Source organism: Bubalus bubalis, chromosome 7 (assembly GCF_019923935.1).
Source record: "Bubalus bubalis isolate 160015118507 breed Murrah chromosome 7, NDDB_SH_1, whole genome shotgun sequence".
NCBI classification, from domain to species: Eukaryota; Metazoa; Chordata; class Mammalia; order Artiodactyla; family Bovidae; genus Bubalus; species Bubalus bubalis.
The window spans coordinates 42,579,450-42,598,160 of record NC_059163.1 but is presented as its reverse complement, the minus strand read 5'-3'; positions in this window follow the sequence as shown (position 1 = coordinate 42,598,160).

Sequence of the window (18,711 nt, the reverse complement as noted above, 5' to 3'; positions counted from 1 at the left end):
TCAAGGCAAATTGGAAATGGTCAAACAGGAAATGGCAAGAGTGAACGTCGAAATTCTAGGAACAGGGAAGTAAAATGGACTAGAATGGGTGAATTTAACTCAGATGACCATTATATCTACTACTGCAGGCAGGAATCCCTTAGAAGAAATGGAGTAGCCATCATGGTCAACAATAGAGTCCGAAATGCAGTACTTGGATGCAATCTCAAAAATGACAGAATGATCTCTGTTTGTTTTCAAGGCAAACCATTCAATATCACAGTAATCCAAGTCTATGTCCCAACCAGTAACACTGAAGAAGCTGAAGTTGAATGGTTCTATGAAGACCTACAAGACCTTTTAGAACTAACACCCAAAAAAAGATGTCCTTTTCATTATAGGGGACTGGAATGCAAAAGTAGAAAGTCAAGAAACACCCAGGGTAACAGGCAAATTTGACCTTGGAATACGAAATGAAGCAGGCTAATAGAGCTTTGGCAAGAGAACGCGCTGCTCATAACAAACACCCTCTTCCAATAACACAAGAGAAGACTCTACACACAGACATCACCAGATGGTCAACACCAAAATCAGATTGATTATATCCTTTGCAGCCAAAGATGGAGAAGCTCTATACAGTCAGCAAAAACAAGACGGGGAGCTGACTGTGGCTCAGATCATGAACTCCTTATTGCTAAATTCCGACTTAAATTGGAGAAAGTAGGGAAAACCACTAGACCATTCAGGTATGATGTAAATCAAATCCCTTATGATTATACAGTGGAAGTGAGAAATAGATTTAAGGGACTAGATATGATAGACAAAGTGTCTGATGAACTATGGACAGAGGTTCATGACATTGTACAGGAGACAGGAATCAAGACCATCCCCATGGAAAAGAAATGCAAAAAAAACAAAATGGCTGTCTGGGGAGGGCTTCCAAATAGCTGTGAAAAGAAGAGAAGCAAAAATCAAAGGAGAAAAGGAAATATATAAGCATCTCAATGCAGAGTTCCAAAGAATAGCAAGAAGATATAAGGAAGTCTTCCTCAGCAATCAATGCAAAGAAATAGAGGGAAAAAACAGAATGGGAAAGGCTAGAGATCTCTTCAAGAAAATTAGAGATACCAAGGGAACATTTCATGCAAAGATGGGCTCAATAAAGGACAGAAATGGTATGGACCTAACAGAAGCAGAAGATATTAAGAAGAGGTGGCAAGAATACACAGAAGAACTGTACAAAAAAGATCTTCATGAACCAGATAATCATGATGGTGTGATCAATCACCTAGAGCCAGACATCCTGGAATGTGAAGTCAAGTGGGCCTTAAAAACCATCACTATGAACAAAGCTAGTGGAGGGGATGGAATTCCAGTTGAGCTATTTCCAATCCTAAAAGATGATGCTGTGAAAGTACTGCATTCAGTAGGCCAGCAAATTTGGAAAACTCAGCACTAGCCACAGGCCTGGAAAATGTCAGTTTTCATTCCAATCCCAAAGAAAGGCAATGCCAAAGAATGCTCAAACTACCGCACAATTGCACTCATCTCACACGCTAGTAAAGTAATGCTCAAAATTCTCAAAGCCAGGCTTCAGCAGTACGTGAACCATGAACTTCCAGATGTTCAAGCTGGTTTTAGAAAAGGCAGAGGAACCAGACATCAAATTGCCAACATTTGCTAGATCATCGAAAAAGCAAGTGAGTTCCAGAAAACCACCTATTTCTGCTTTATTGACTATGCCAAAACCTTTGACTGTGTGGATCACAATAAACTGTGGAAAATTCTGAAAGAGATGGGAATACCAGAACACCTGACCTGCCTCTTGAGAAACCTGTATGCAGGTCAGGAAGCAACAGTTAGAACTGGACATGGAAAAACAGACTGGTTCCAAATAGGACAAGGAGTACATCAAGGCTGTATATTGTCACCCTGTTTATTTAACTTATATGCAGAGTACATCATGAGAAATGCTGGGCTGGAAGAAGCACAAGCTGGAATCAAGGTTTCCCGGAGAAATATCAATCACCTCAGATATGCAGATGACACCACCCTTATGGCAGAAAGTGAAGAGGAACTAAAAAGCCTCTTGATGAAGGTGAAAGTGGAGAGTGAAAATGTTGGCTTAAAGCTCAACATTCAGAAAATGAAGATTGTGGCATCCGGTCCTATCACTTCATGGGAAATAGTTGGGGAAACAGTGGAAACAGTGTCAGACTTTATTTTTGGGGGCTCCAAAATCACTGCAGGTGGTGATTGCAGCCATGAAATTAAAGAACGCTTACTCCTTGGAAGGAAAGTTATGACCAAACTAGATAGTGTATTGAAAAGCAGAGACATTACTTTGCCAACAAAGGTTGTCTAGTCAATGCTTTGGTTTTTCCAGTGGTCATGTATGGATGTGAGAGCTGAACTGTGAAGAAAGCTGACCACCGAAGAATTGATGCTTTTGAACTGTGGTATTGGAGAAGCCTCTTGAGCGTCCCTTGGACTGCAAGGAGATCCAACCAGTCCATTCTAAAGGAGATCAGTCCTGGGTGTTGATTGGAAGGACTGGTGCTAAAGCTGAAACTCCAAGACTTTGGCCACCTGATTCAAAGAGTTGACTCATTGGAAAAGTCTCTGATGCTGGGAGGGATTGGGGGATGGAAGAGAAGGGGAAGACAGAGGATGAGATGGCTTGATGGCATTACTGACTCGGTGTACATGAGTTTGGATGAACTCTAGGTGTTAGTGATGCCCAGGGAGGCCTGGCGTGCTGCTATTCATGAGGTCGCAGAGAGTCAGACACGACTGAGCAACTGCACTGAACTGATTTTTCTTTGTTGCTGTTGCTGATGGTAGTTAGGCTGTTTGCTGTGACTTTAGTGTCTTCCTAAGAAGTGCAAACTCACATCTTTCTATTCTGCAAACTTGTTTCATTCTCACTATCATTCGTTTTGCTATACAGTTTGTGTTTTCTTTTTTGTGATTACTTGAATTATTATAATATAATTCATACTATTAACTGAATTTCAAGTGTATAGAAAAATTATTCCAATATAGCTCCATTTCCTCTTCTTTGCATTTTTATATTCATATATATTATATCTGTTTGATGTTTCCATTAGCAGGTATTTCTGTACCGTCTAGTGTCCTCTTGTTTCAGCTACCCTATTTTTGCCCTCTACAGAAGCTTTGATAAGGACTAGTTTTTCCATTTCTTTTTTTTCTTTACATCTTAATTTCTCTCTGATATATATGTGTGTGTGTGTGTATATATATATATATATATATATAATATAATATAATTTGGATAGAATTTTTAGTTGACAGTCTTATTTGATTTAACATTGTAAATGTCATCTCACTGCCTTTGGTTTCCATAATTTCTAATGAGAAATCAGTTTTGAAATCAGAAGTCTTATTAAGGAGACCCTGAATGTGATGAGTAACTTTTCTCTTTTTGTTTTCCAGATTCTTTCTATGTCATATATTTTGAGAGTTTATCATGTATCCTGATGTGAATCTCTTTAAAATTTTCCAATATGTAGGTCATTAAGCTTCACAGATATGTAGATTGATATTTTCACCTGATTTTGGAAATTTCAACCATTTGTTTCCAATTTTATTTTTTCTGTGTTTTTTGTTTGCTTGCTTGTTTGTTTCTATTTTGTCCTTTTGGAACTCCCATTGTGTACCTAATGGTGGACTCAATTTTCATAGATCTCTACGATTTTATTTTTATTAAAAAAATTATTTCTTCAAACTGGATAATCTCACTTGACCATTTTTGAAGTTTGCTAATTAATTCCTCTATCTAGTTAAAGCTGCTGTCCTTCTTTCTAATGGATTTTAAAATTTGAGTTATTATAGCTTTCAACTTAATAATTTCTTTCTGACTTTTATGGTTTCTATTTTTTATGAGATTATTTGCTGAATCATCATTCTCATCCATTCCTTTAGGTCTTAAGATAGTTACATTCTGTTCTTTGGATATAATTAAAATAATCAATTCAAATTTTTGTCTAGTAACTCCAATATTTAAGGTTCATGGGTTTTTCTTTATTACTTTCTTCTCTAAGTATTGGATATAATTTCCTGTTTCTTTGAATAACATAATTTTCTGCTGAAAATGAAATTGAGCAGTTCCCTTTAAATAAGTAAGGCTCAGATTGTTGCACATTTAAATTCTAGAATTCTGAAAAAAATAATTCTGACAAATTTCTTTCCAGTGTTATTAAATTGCTTTTACAGATGACAAGAATTTTTTATGGCCCTTACTCTATTATTGTCACTGACATCATTCCCAAAATAGTATAATTGAATCTAAATTCCTTTAGTCAGATGTTGTAAGAGAAACTTCTACTATTTCTTATTGCCTAATGTATCATACTTACTCATCCTACATGACCTGCCTATGAGAACTTTGAGAATGCAGCACTTTGTGTCAATTCATGGCTGGTAAATTTCTAGTATGGATGGTAAATTTCTAAAATACTATTCAGGTAATTTACAATCCAAAAATTATGAAGATGTCTACCTAATAACCACATACTTCCTAAAACTTAACACTATATAAATTATTATAACTTTTGCTAATTTGAAGCTAGAAATGCTGTCATGCCTGCTTAAATTTGCATTTATGCAAGAAAGATTGGATTTAATGTGTTAATTTGTAACTTGTTTCTGTTTGTGTTAATTGCTTGATCATACAGGTTGCTTTTTTTCTATAGTCTTAATTTTTGTTCATTTTAGTCTATTAAACTACAAGATCCAAATTATAAACTATATTGTCAAATAGGATTTATTGAATTAGTACACATAGAGATGTTTGAGAAGTTTCAAACTAAATTTCTTGAAAACTTGAATTTGTAAAATATTTAGCATATTACAGAAGACATTTGGATATGAAAGCAGTCTAATACCCCAACAGTATATATAGTAGATTGCTCTATCCATGACCTTGTTCTTCTACTATTTAACATCCATATTTTTTTTTTTTTCCTTTTCCTATTCTACTCTTTGCTGACTCTCTAGCACTCTTTTCTACTTCAAGACTTCTGCATCTTCAGGGTATCTGTTGCTCTGTTCTGTTTGATATCCTCTAACTTTGTGTCATTCTCAGCATCAGTTCATGTATTTCATTTAGTTGATATTCAAGCTAACCAAGAGATATTTTATCTGGAGAAGACTATAATACCCCAATATGAATCCTGTTTATTGCATAAAGTTTTCATACTTTTCTGTCTTATAAGTTAGTGGCCATTATAGACAGCTGGATTTGTTAATGTGTCTTAACTAGACAGTTTTTGTTAAGTCACTATGGTAAAGTTAGGGTACAAAAGCAAAATGAAACTGTCAAATGCAGTAATAAGCAAACTAATAAAATATTTTTATAGGATTTCATCTTTCATAGCACATCTGATTGTAATAATTATTTATGTGAGAGTGTATACATGTACACACTCAAATCAATACTCCTATTTATTGTATTCATATGATTTTGGTGAATAATAACTCTACACATAGGCATAAAACAGCAGCCACTATTATCTCAGTGTCTGTAGGTCAAGTGCATGAGAATGAATTAGCTGTGTCCTCTGCTAAGTGTCTCATCAGTCTAATATCAAAATGTTGGCTGAGGCTATAATTTCATCTCAGATTTGAGATCTTCTTCCAAACTCACTAAATGTTGGTAGAATTCTGTAATTAAAAAAAAAAAATCTGCTACTGAAGTCTCTATTTTCTTGTGAGATGTTGGCAAAGGACCAGTTGCTACTTGCCACATGTCCCCTCCCCATAGGTCCTCCAACAACATCATAGCTTACATATTCAAGCCCAGAAATATAACTTCTTCTAACTCTGCTATAATAGCCTTATATATCATGATTTAATTATGGAAGTGTCTACCCCATTACCTTTGTCAAATAATGTAACTTAACCAAGGGAGTGTACATACCTATAAATTAACAGGGCCACCCAAACTCAAGGAGATGTAGTTATATGGAGCATGTATACCAGGAGACAAGAATCTTTAAGGGTGTCTCTTAGACTTCCACCTATCAAATCTGTGTTTTTATTTTTCATCCATTATAACTTTATGTACAAGTTTAGGTCATTCCTTTTTTTTTTTAATTTAATTTTTATTTTTTTATTTTTTTTTTATTTTATTTTTAAACTTTACATAACTGTTTTAGTTTTGCCAAATATCAAAATGAATCCGCCACAGTTGGTCATTCCTTGCCATCACAACAGTTGTCATTATGTCTCTCACAATATAAATGACCCCCCTATTACTCTTGTTTGAACTCTAAAGCTGTTCTTTTTTCCCTTGATTTGTCTAAAGCTTCTTCATGCTGTTTAGAATGCCAAACACAGCCAGATCTACATGCTGTATGCCATCTACACTGGTATAAACTCCAAAAAATGCTTTCAATCTGATCGTAACTGCAGCATTTGAAGTACTATTTCAAATATGTATATTCAGACTATCAGGTTAAAAAGAAAGTGGAAAAAGAGGGTTATAAAAATGAGAAACTTAATGTCATTATTTTCTATCTTCTCTCTACTAATATAAATGTTTTAATCTTGTTATGAAGTAAAACGAATAGGTACAAGTACAAAACCACAAGTCTGGCACTAAATCAGTCTTCACAAAGTGAACACAGAGATATAACCACCAACTACACTGAGAATATAATCCAGAATTTGTACCTCACAAACTTTGTTTGAGATCTATCCTATTACTGTATTATCCAGAGGTAGAAACCATTTTGAATTCAAGGATCACAGTTTAGTTTGTTTATCTTTATACTTTATGAAAATGAAATGATGGAGTAATGCTCTTTCATGCCTGATTCCTTATATTCAACATTTCCCAGGCAAGAATGCTGGAGTGGGTTGCCATTTCCTTTTTCAGGGGATCTTCCAGTCCCAGGGATCAAACCTGGGTCTCCTGCATTGCAGACAGATTCTTTACTGTCTTTGCCATCAGGGGGCAGATAAGGAAGGTATGGGAAAAAAATCCAAGGTAATGAACCAAAAAAAGTCCTTGAATGCCTGCTTTTCTTATTCTCCAATGTAGTTACTAAGGCTAATAAATATTCTCTTGTTTTAGCTACAATAAAGCAAGGGGGCTACTTTCTTTTCAAGCAATCTCTATAGTTAGTCTAGTTCTATTAACCCAAGGGAAACATCATATCTTAAATAGAAAGTTTTCAAGTGACCATCCTATTGCAAAAATATCCCAGAAGTCTTTTTCATATAACCTTTTAAATGTATACTATATTATTTCATATTTCCTTACAGATTGTAAAATTTATGTTCCAACCACAAACATTATTAAATATAGAATTACTAAGAGGCTATGATTACTAAGTGTAAAGTATTATAGTCTACAGAGTCATTTAACTTATTACAGAAAAAAAAAAGTTATACTTTAAAACAAGTCATATGTCTTCAACTTTCAATTTCCAGGCAGTTCCACATCACATTGTCTCTATGAACTTGTAATTCCTTCCCTGTTACCTCTTCATGGTATGGCAGTTGCTCACGTATCATAGCTCCATGGAAATGATTCATATTTTATTCTAGCTCTGTCATTTGCTTGACACAGCATTTCTAAATTAAAAGTGTACTGTATATTAGCATTTTTCTGAGTTTTGGCCTTTTGGTTGAGACAGTTCTTATGCCCCTTTTATTAAAAAACAGTTACTGTTCCTGACCCAATCTACAAAATTTTATTCCATGAACCTATAAGAACAACATCCAGAAAGTATTTCCATTTTTGCAAAAGCCTTTTAGGAGAGTAATGGCATCCATGCTTAACAAGCACTGCATCCAAATAAACTAAATCATAAGCCAAGTTGTAATCTTACACTGAAGGGGTATTCGCTGCAAAATTCATATTGTCTTCAGGGCCTGTAACTAGAAATATATTTCTACTAACATATAAAAATGCCTGTTTGCAATAAACATATATTTTCTCATTGAATTCTGACTCAGCTGACTTCCCCAAATTGAAAAATGTTGCTTCACATCTGCAACTTAAAATAATAGCTAAGCATTAAGATTGCTTTCCCTTGAGAATAATGGTTTGATGAAATAATGTCACGAACATTGAGAACATATATTAAAAAGCATATTTGACAAATTTAACTTTTAGGTTAATTTTCAACTTTTTAATCTAAATAAAATGTCATAAAAGTTGAAGATGGAAAGGCTATGATGCAATGTATAGTCTGGTTGATTTTATTTGTTTAGAAAAAAATCTGAAATTTTGGATTTCTTTTGCCTTTAAAAATTTCTGGGCAATTTGTAAGAGTACTATTTTTTAAAGTATTTTCTCTTTTCTCTTCATGCTATTAAAGTTTTTGCAAGTCAGTTTTGGGTACTAATAAATTGAAGGGGCAATAGAATTATTGATAAATTAGTTTTTCCAAAATTCCAATGTTTCTTGTTCTTAGTTTTAAATGTAATAAATGGAATACATAGTAGTAGAGGAACCTGAAGATTGACTGTACCCTAAGCATAGCATTGGCTTGCATCCAAATGCATTTTCAAGTAATGGGAAAGAGTACAGACTTTAAAGTTCAGGAGAATACCAGTTTTGTATTTTGCCAGTTATTTCGGGTTACATTTATTTATCTACAAGAGAATAGCCTTCTTATTCTAGGAATGTTTACCTAGACCAAAATGTTTATACAGCAAAATGTTTCAGAAGACCTCTAAATTTTCAATAAAAAAGAATATAAATGGCAAATTCATAATTATATCTCTAATTTATTGAACACTACTATGTCCTAGGCATTGTCTACTTTACTATTTCCAACTCTATCACATTTAAAAATTCTCATTTAATCCTTCTTACACTGTTTGAAGGCATCTCTTATGTCTTCACTGAACCAAAATTTAAGGCTTAGAGAAATTCATTTTCCAAATAGAACCCAGATTGTAAGCTACAGAACCAATATTTGTATGTAGAGCCATACACTTCTGAGTAATTTCTTTTAAACTCTTTACTATTAAAGATAGATACGTAATTATATCTGTGTATTATATAAACAAAATACATAATTGTACATCATTGTACCAAATTTGGAACTTTATAAAACACAAATTGGTGCTAGTTACCTGGGCATAGTTTTTTGAGGTTGATAATTATGAAAACTTTTGCTTCTCTGCTTGCCATCTTTTTTATAATCTCCCTGTTTAAACAACCTCATAATTTCCTCTCACTGAAATTGAAGAAAAAAGAGGACTATTCTTATATAAGCAATACATTTATAATGTTTTTTTATTATAATGTATATATGTTTTTTTGTGTGGATAAATTGGAAAAGACATTTTTTAAAAGTATAAGGTCAATATCACCTAATGTCATTTGCTAAATGGAATACAATCCCGGGGTATATGTTGCTCATACACTTATAGAAAAGAGTTGGGCTACAGAATGAATTTATCATCTTTGACAGGGTATGTAGAATTGCCTTTTGTTTTTTTGATAAAAATTTTTCACAATATCAAAGGATTAAGGTGTTTGATATATTCACATCATAGTGAACTATACTAAATATCTTGTGGTTTTAAGGTATGTGAGTAAAAAGTTTTGCAGTTGACCTTTTGTCAAACCTATGCAGACTTAGATCACTTCAAAGACTATGTTGGAACTGATGGTAGGGTCTCATTCATCTTAAGTTTTTATGTTCTACAGTTTTAAACATTTTTATTTTCTGATATTACCAAACATGGTAAGACAAATATTGCCTTAATGCCCAACTAGTTAGTTAGTTAAGTCGTTCAGTTGTGTCTGACTCTTTGTGACCCTGTGGACTGTAGCCCACCAGGCTCCTCCATCCATGGGATTCTCCAGGCAAGAATACTGGAATGGATTGCCATTTCCTTCTCCAGGGGATCTTCCCAACACAAGGATCAAACCCGGGTCTCCTGCACTGCAGGCAGATGTTTTAACCTCTGAGCCACCAGGGAAGCCCCAACTAAGGCCAACTAAGGAGATTCTAAATTAGAGTGCCTGTATCAATGTTATGAAAATAATTTTTAAGCGCTTTGAAACCTTTGCAGAAATTATAGAGAAACTTGAAGCTTCAAAAATACCATACAAAAATATCTCAGTAATCATTTATTCCAGCTTTTATACATAATTATGCATAGCTTCTTAAGCAAGCAGAACTTAGTTTTTTCCTGTTTTTCTTTACAAATATTTATGTAACAAGTTCTATAATAGCCTTGGATAGGTTTAAAGAGCATTTCATATTTTAGTTTGTTCTCTTAATTGAACAGACATGAATTTAAGAATAAGAAACATAATTATTAAAATAATTACCAATTATACTTTCTTAATACTTCCTATGTACTGAAATAATTACTAAACTGTAAATTATTTCATATAATGATTTTTTGTGATGTTCATTAACTTACATTTCTTTTGGAGTAAATTTTTACTTACCTTTGATATTGAAGGAACTTTATAAGTCCAAATGTGCATAATTGTACTAGTTTACATTTTTAACTATTTTGCCTATGTCTTAGCCTCCCAATTAATTATATACATGAAATAACTCTAGGTTTTTTATCATCTAAGTTAAATTTTCATTCAACAAAAAGTCATTATGGCTTAAACAAATGTTGAATATAAAGGCTATATGAGAAAAGTAAGCACCGACATTGTACTGAAAATGGATTCACTAAAGCCTCCATGATGGAATAATAATATGATAGATCATGATATATACATTTATGTATATTGATATTATAAAGTTATATACAAAATATAATTGATCTATATTATCTAATTTTCAGGGATTTTTTTGTTATAGTGATGTCATATTTGCTTATGCATCTATGTTTTTTTCAGATCATCTATGATATACCTGGCTGTCAGGTTTGTTTCTTATTAACCATCGCTTTAAGAATTTGTCTATATATGTTAATTTGAAATAAAACACAGCATCATTAAAAAAGAGTTTTATTAAAAACAGCTTATAAAATGTCATTTATTGTAGTCAGTAGGACTTAAATATTAGAAACTAAAATTTTCATCAAAAATAAAGTATTTATTGTCCACTATAATATTAATTTTAATATTGTGTTAGTTTTGCTAACTCTTAGTAGAATTGGCTAGATGATTTCAAAATCAAAGAATATAACAAGGGATACAACAATAATTATGAAATAATTTAAAAGAAACTGTTAGTACCTATATGAAAAAATGGGGCTTCCCTGGTGGCTCAGTAGTAAAGAACCCATCTGCCAACGAAGGAGATGTGGGTTTGATCCCTGGATAGGGAAGTTTCCCTGAAGAAGGGAATGGCAATACACAAGTATTCTTGCCTGGGAAATCCCATTGACAGAGGAGCCTGGCGATTTATAGACTATGGGGTTGCAAAAGATCTGGAAGTGACTGAGTGACTAAAACAACAACAACATATGAATTCATATACAAAGTCCTTGTACAGTGTTATATTTTTTCCTGAAATTTATATTATTTGTCTAACATAAAGGGTGTGGCCAGGGCAGCAGCAGGTGGAACACATCCTCCATGGAGGCCAGAGAGCAATGGCTTCTGCAGGCCAAATTCCAGCCCATTTGCCAACCCCCCAAAATTTAAAACTAAAAGGAAACAAAAATATATAAAACAGCATTCCCTTAAACTGATTCCTCAAAAATAAATATTTGGGGAATATATATTAAATTTGAAGGGAATGATGAGTATTTAAAAATTATGTCAATGATAAATTATGATTTTGATAAGTTTACTCTAGTCACAAAAGAGGACATCATTTTTTTATGAAAAAAGAGATAGTGAAACATTTATGGATAAATAAACATTATTCTTTACTCTCAAATTGTTCAAAGGAAAGAGTTAGATAAAGCAACCAACTAGAATAAAATGTAAATTCTTTGAATCTGGAAAAGGGATAAAGTTGTTGATTTAAGTATTATAGTACTTTAAAAGATTTTTTTCTTGAAGTGCAGTTGATGTGCAATCCTGTGTTAGTTTCAGGTGTACAACAAACTGACTCAGTTATGCATATATGTACATATATCTATTGTTTTATCTATGTTTTCCATATTGGTTATTATAAGATATTGAGCATACTTCACTATACTATACAGTAGGTCCTTGTTGGTTATGAATTTTATACATACTAGTGATTATCTGTTTATTTCATAGATAGTGGTGAATAGTGGTAGGTGTTGCGAGATGGCATCAGAGGGCAGATACACTTAAATCATAATCACAGAAAACTAGTCGATCTGATCACACGGACCACAGCCTTGTCAAACTCAATGAAATTAAGCCATGCTGTGTGGAGGCACTCGAGACAGGCGGGTCATGGTGGAGAGGTATGACAGAATGTGATCCACTGGAGAAGGGAATAGAAAACTGGTTCAGTATTCTTGCCTTGAGAATCCCATGAACAGTATGAAAAGGCAAAATGATAGGATACTGAAAGAGGAACTCCCCAGGTCGGTAGGTGCCCAATATGCTACTGGAGATCAGTGGAGAAATAACTCCAGAAAGAATGAAGGGATGAAGCCAAAGCAAAAATAATACCCAGTTGTGGACATGCCCTCGTGATAGAAGCAAGGTCCGATGCTGTAAAAGCATTATTGCATAGGAACCCTGGAATGTTAGGTCCATGAATCAAGGCAAACTGGAAGTGGTCAAACAGGAGATGGCAAGAGTGAACGTCAACATTCTAGGAATCAGTGAAGTAAAATGGACTGGAATGGGTGCATTTAACTCAGATGACCATTATATCTACTACCGTGGGCAGGAACCCCTTAGAAGAAATGGAGTAGCCATCAGGTCAACAAAAGATTCCAAAATGCAGTACTTGGATGCAATCTCAAAAATGACAGAATGTTCTCTGTTCATTTCCAAGGCAAACCATTCAATATCACGGTAATCTAAGCCTATGTCCCAACCAGTAATACTGAAGAAGATGAAGTTGAATGGTTCTATAAAGACATACAAGACCTTTTAGAACTAACACCCAAAGAAGATGTCCTTTTCATTATAGGATACTGAAATGCAAAAGCAGGAAGTCAAGAAACACCTGGGGTGACAGGCAAATTTGACCTTGAAATATGGAATGAAGCAGGGCAAAGGCTAATAGAGATTTGCCAAGAGAACGTGTTGGTCATGCCAAACACCCTCTTCCAACAACACAAGAGAAGACTCTACAATGGACATCACCAAAGGTTCAACACTGAAATCAGACTGATCGGTTATATTCTTTGGAGGCAAAGATGGAGAAGCTCTACAGAGTCAGCAAAACAAGACCAGGAGCTGACTGTGGCTCATATCATGAACTCCTTATTGCCAAATTCAGACTTAAATTGAAGAAAGTAGGGAAAACCACTATACAATTCAGGTATGATGTAAGTAAAATCCCATATGATTATACAGTGGAAGTGAGAAACAGATTTAAAGGACTAGATCTGATAGATAGAGTGCCTGATGAACTATGGATGGAGGTTCGTGACATTTTACAGGAGACAGCAATCAAGAGCATCCCCATGGAAAAGAGATGCATAAAAGCAAAATGACTGTCTGGGGAGGCCTTACAATAGCTGTGAAAAGAAGAGAAGCAAAAAGCAAAGGAGAAAAGGAAGGATATAAGCACCTTAATACAGAGTTCCAAAGAATAGCAACGAGAGATAAAAAAGCCTTCCTCAGCGATCAATGCAAAGAAATAGAGGAAAATAACAGAATGGGAAAGACTAGACATCTCTTCAAGAAAATTAGAGATACCAAAGGAATATTTCAAGCAAAGATGGTCTCAATAAAGGACAGAAATGGTATGGACCTAACAGAAGCAGAAGATATTAAGAAGAGGTGGCAAGAATACACAGAAGAAATGTACAAAAAAAATCTTCACGACCAAGATAATCACGATGGTGTGATCACTCACCTAGAGCTAGACATCCTGGAATGTGAAGTCAAGTGGGACTTAGAAAGCATCACTATGAACAAAGCTAATGGAGGTGATGGAATTCCAGTTGAGCTATTTCAAATCCTGAAAGATGGTGCTGTGAAAGTGTTGCACTCAACATGCCAGCAAATATTGAAAACTCAGCAGTGGCTACAGGACTGGAAAAGGTCAGTTTTCATTCCAATCCCAAAGAAAGGCAATGCCAAAGAATGCTTATACTACCGCACAATTGCACTCATCTCACATGCTAGTAAGGTAATGCTCAAAATTCTCCAAGCCAGGCTTCAGCAATACGTGAACCATGAACTTCCAGATGTTCAAGCTGGTTTTAGAAAAGGCAGAGGAACCAGAGATTAAGTTGACAATATCCGATGGATCATTGAAAAAGCAAGAGAGTTCCAGAAAAACATCTATTTCTGCTTTATTGACTATGCCAAAGCCTGTGTATGGGTCACAATAAACTGAGGAAAATCTGAAAGAGATGGGAATACCAGACCACCTGAACTGCCTCTTAACAAATGTATATGAAGGTCAGGAAGCAACATTTAGAACTGGACATGGAACAACAGACTGGTTCCAAATAGGACAAGGAGTACGTCAGGGATGTATATTGTCACCCTGCATATTTAACTTATATGCAGAGTACATCATGAGAAACGCTGGACTGGAAGAAGCACAAGATGGAATCAAGATTGCCGTGAGAAATATCAATAACCTCAGATATGCAGATGACACCACCCTTATGGCAGAAAGTGAAGAGGAACTCAAAAGCCTCTTGATGAAAGTGAAAGAGGAGAGTGAAAAAGTTGGCTTAAAGCTGAACATTCAGAAAACTAAGATCATGGCATCTGGTCCCATCACTTCATGGGAAATAGAGGGGGAAACAGTTGAAACGGTGTCAGACTTTCTTTTTTTGGGCTCCAAAATCACTGCAGTTGGCCATTGCAGCCATGAAATTAAAAAACACTTACTCCTTGAAAGGAAAGTTATGACCAGCTTAGATAGCATATTCAAAACCATAGTCATTAGTTTGCCAACAAAGGTCCATCTAGTCAAGGCTATGGTTTTTCCAGTGGCCATGTATGGATGTGAGAGTTGGACTGTGAAGAAAGCTGAGCGCCGAAGAAGTGATGGTTTTGAACTGTGGTGTTGAAGAAGATTCTTGAGAGTGCCTTGGACTGCAAGGAAATCCAACCTGTCCATCCTAAAGATCAGTCCTGGGTGTTCATTGGAAGGACTGATGCTAAAGCTGAAACTGCAATACTTTGGCCACCTAATGCAAAGGGTTGACTCATTGGAAAAGACTAATGCTGGGAGGGATTGGGGGCAGGAGGAGAAGGAGACGACAGTAGATGAGATGGCTGGATGGCATCACCGACTCGATGGACATGAGTTTGAGTAAACTCCGGCCATCTCATCCTCTGTCGTCCCCTTCTCCTCCTGCCCCCAATCCCGTCCAGCATCAGAGGAGGCCTGGTGTGCTTTGATTCATGGGGTTGCAAAGTGTCAGACATGACTGAGCGACTGAACTGAACTGAACTTAGTATCTATTAATTCCAAGCTAATTTATCCCTTCTCCTCTTCCCCTTTGGTAACAATACTCTTATTTTCTTTTTCTTTGTCTGTGGTTCTATTTCTGTTTTATCAGTAAGTTCATTCCAGCATTTTTTTAAGATTCAACATATAAGTGATACCATATGATATTTGAATTTACTCTATGATCTGGAATAAGACAAGGATGCCCACTACTACCAAAGAATTAGAAATAAAAAGAACCCAGCTTGGAAAAGAAACAATAAATCTGTCACTGTTTGCATATGTGTGCATGTGTGCTAAGTCACTTCAGTTCAGTTCAGTTCAGTCATTCAGTCGTGTCCGATTCTTTGCAACCCTATGATCGCAGCACACCAGGCCTCTCTGTCCATCACCAACTCCCAGAGTTCACCCAGACACACATCCATTGAGTCAGTGATGCCATCCAGCCATCTCATCCTCTGTCGTTGCCTTCTCTTCCTGCCCCCAATCCCTCCAAGCATCAGAGTCTTTTCCAATGAGTCAACTCTTCGCATGAGGTGGCCAAAGTACTCCTTTAAAAGCGTCTTTTAATCTGCTGGTTGCAGTCACTATCTGCAGTGATTTTGGAGCCCAGTAAATAAAGACAGTCACTGTTTCCACATATATTTGCCATGAAGTGATGGGACCGGAATGCCATAATCTTAGTTTTCTGAATGTTGAGCTTTAAGCCAACTTTTTCAGTCTCCTCTTTCATTTTCATCAAGAAGCTCTTTAGCTCTTCTTCACTTTTTGCCATAAGGGTGGTGTCATCTGCATATCTGAGGTTATTAATATTTCTCCCGACAATCTTGATTCCAGCTTGTGCTTCCTCCAGCCCAGCATTTCTCATGATGTACTCTGCATATAAGTTAAATAGGCAGGGTGACAATATACAGCCTTGATGTAATCCTTTTCCTATTTGGAACGAGTCTGCTGTTCCCTGTCTAGTTCTAACTGTGGCTTCTTGACCTGAATACAGGTTTCACAAGAGGCAAGTCAGGTGGTCTGGTACTCCCATCTGTTTCAGAATTTTCCAGTTTATTATGATCCACACAGTCAAAGGCTTTGGCCTAGTCAATAAAGCAGATTTCCATGATCCAGCAGATTTTGGTAATTTGATCTCTAGTTCCTCTGTCTTTTCTAAAACCAACTTGAACATCTGGATATTCACAGTTTTCTAAAACCAAAGGAACCAGAGATCAAATTGCCAACATCCGCTGGATCACCGAGGGTAGGGGGTTCATTAATTGAGAAGGGGCAAAAAGGCATTCCCAGAAAGAGTACCCAGCTGAGAACATGCTGATCAGACTTTCAAAAGCATATAATTTTAAAATAGGATTTTTAAAAAGCTATAGCTAATACCATATTTCTTTTACAGTCTCCTCAAAAGGTTCTGCTGCTCTTTAGATCTGTTTTTATTTTCATTGAAAGTACTGGAATTAACAAATAGAGATCTTAAGATTAAGTTAGTGTGCAGGACAGGGCTGCAGATCAGAAGATCAGTGAAAGGTGATGCCAGTTATCAGAGTGATGAGTGGCGGCCAGGCAGCACTGGAGCTGTGAGTGGCCAAGAGGAGATACTCCACGTCCAAGGTCAGAGAAACCCGAGTAAGGCAGTAGGCACTGAGATAGGGCATCAGAGGGCAGACAGACTGAAACCACAATCACAGAAAACTAACCAATCTAATTGCATGGACCACAGCCTTTTCTAACTCAATGAAGCTATGAGCCATGCTGTGTAGTGCCACTCAAGATGGAAGGCCATGGTGGAGGGTTCTGACAGGATGTGGTCCACTGGAGAAGGGAATGGCTAACCATTTCACTATTCTTGCCATGAGAACACCATGAACAGTATGAAAAGATGCTGGAGTCCAGCTCCAGCGGCCAGGGAATCAGCCTGAAGTGGTGAGCAGTGTAAGTGGACAATGATATAGCCTCTGACTCATAGTACAGAACTACATATTTATTTCAAGCTTCAGGTTCTCTGTTGTTCTTTGACAAAAGCATTAGGTCAGAGGCTTGACATTTTCAGTTTCCCCCACCCAGATTTATTGTCTCCAGAAATCACTGGTGCCCTACAAACAGAGTTCCTGCTTCAGTGATTCTCTCAGAATCGGCTTTACTATCCATTATCTACTTTCTCTTATGTGTCCTATACTTAACTTGTGGTTACATTGTAACTCATGCCACATTCCTCAGTTTATTTCTTATCTCTCTAAATCCTGTTTGCCCTTAGCATCTTAAGATCACTATCTCCTAAAAAGGCTTCTAGCTATTCTTAATTATTCCTAAACCCTAAACTCAGCAAACTTCTTTTGCCATAAATATTTTCCTCACAAACAGGTTTCAGATAACAATCCTTCCCATGCCCTCAAGCTGCGGCCTACATGCTCATCCTGGAACATTATTTGTAAAGATCCTTGAGCAAATGTCAATGGTTACTATATATAGTATTTTCTGGACACAACTGTAGAAGGCTTTGTGCTTTTTCATGCTTCTTTCAAGCACCTTAACATTTTTCCAGCCAACTCAACTGAAGAAAGGAAAGAACAAGTCAGAATCACAAGGCCTAACTCCTTCATTCAGGGGCTATGCTTGCAAGATGAGGAGAGGGGGTTGGGGCCTTGCCTCCATTTTGTCAGTAATGCCTAATGCGGCTCTGGACAAAAAGACAAAAAGATAGGACACTGAAAGATGAACTCCTCAAATGAGTAAGTGCCCAATATGCTACTGCAGATCAGTGGAGAAAAACTCCAGAAATAATGAAGAGATGGAACCAAAGCAAATACAACACCCAGCTGTGGATGTGACTGGTAATGGAAGCAAGGTCCGATGCTGAAAAGAGCAATATTGCAGAGGAACCTGGAATGTTAGGTCCATAAATCAATGCAAATTGGAAGTGGTCAAACAGGAGATGGCAAGAATGAAGGTTGACATTCTAGGAATAAGTGAACTAAAATGGACTGGAATGGGTGAATTTGATTTAGATGGCATATCTACTACTGTGGGCAAGATCAGGGAAAAGAAAGGCAGAGAAGAAAATCCGTTGATGATGATGATCAGTGCAAACAAATTTATAGGCACAAGTGCTTTTCAAAGAATCCAAGGTGAAGACCAGTTAGGCCAAGAGGAGCTACCCCACGTCCGAGGTCAAGGGTGGTGGCTGGGAGGAGCTACTCCACATCTGAGATCAGGGTTGGCGGCCGGGAGGAGCTAGCCCATGCCTGAGGAGTGG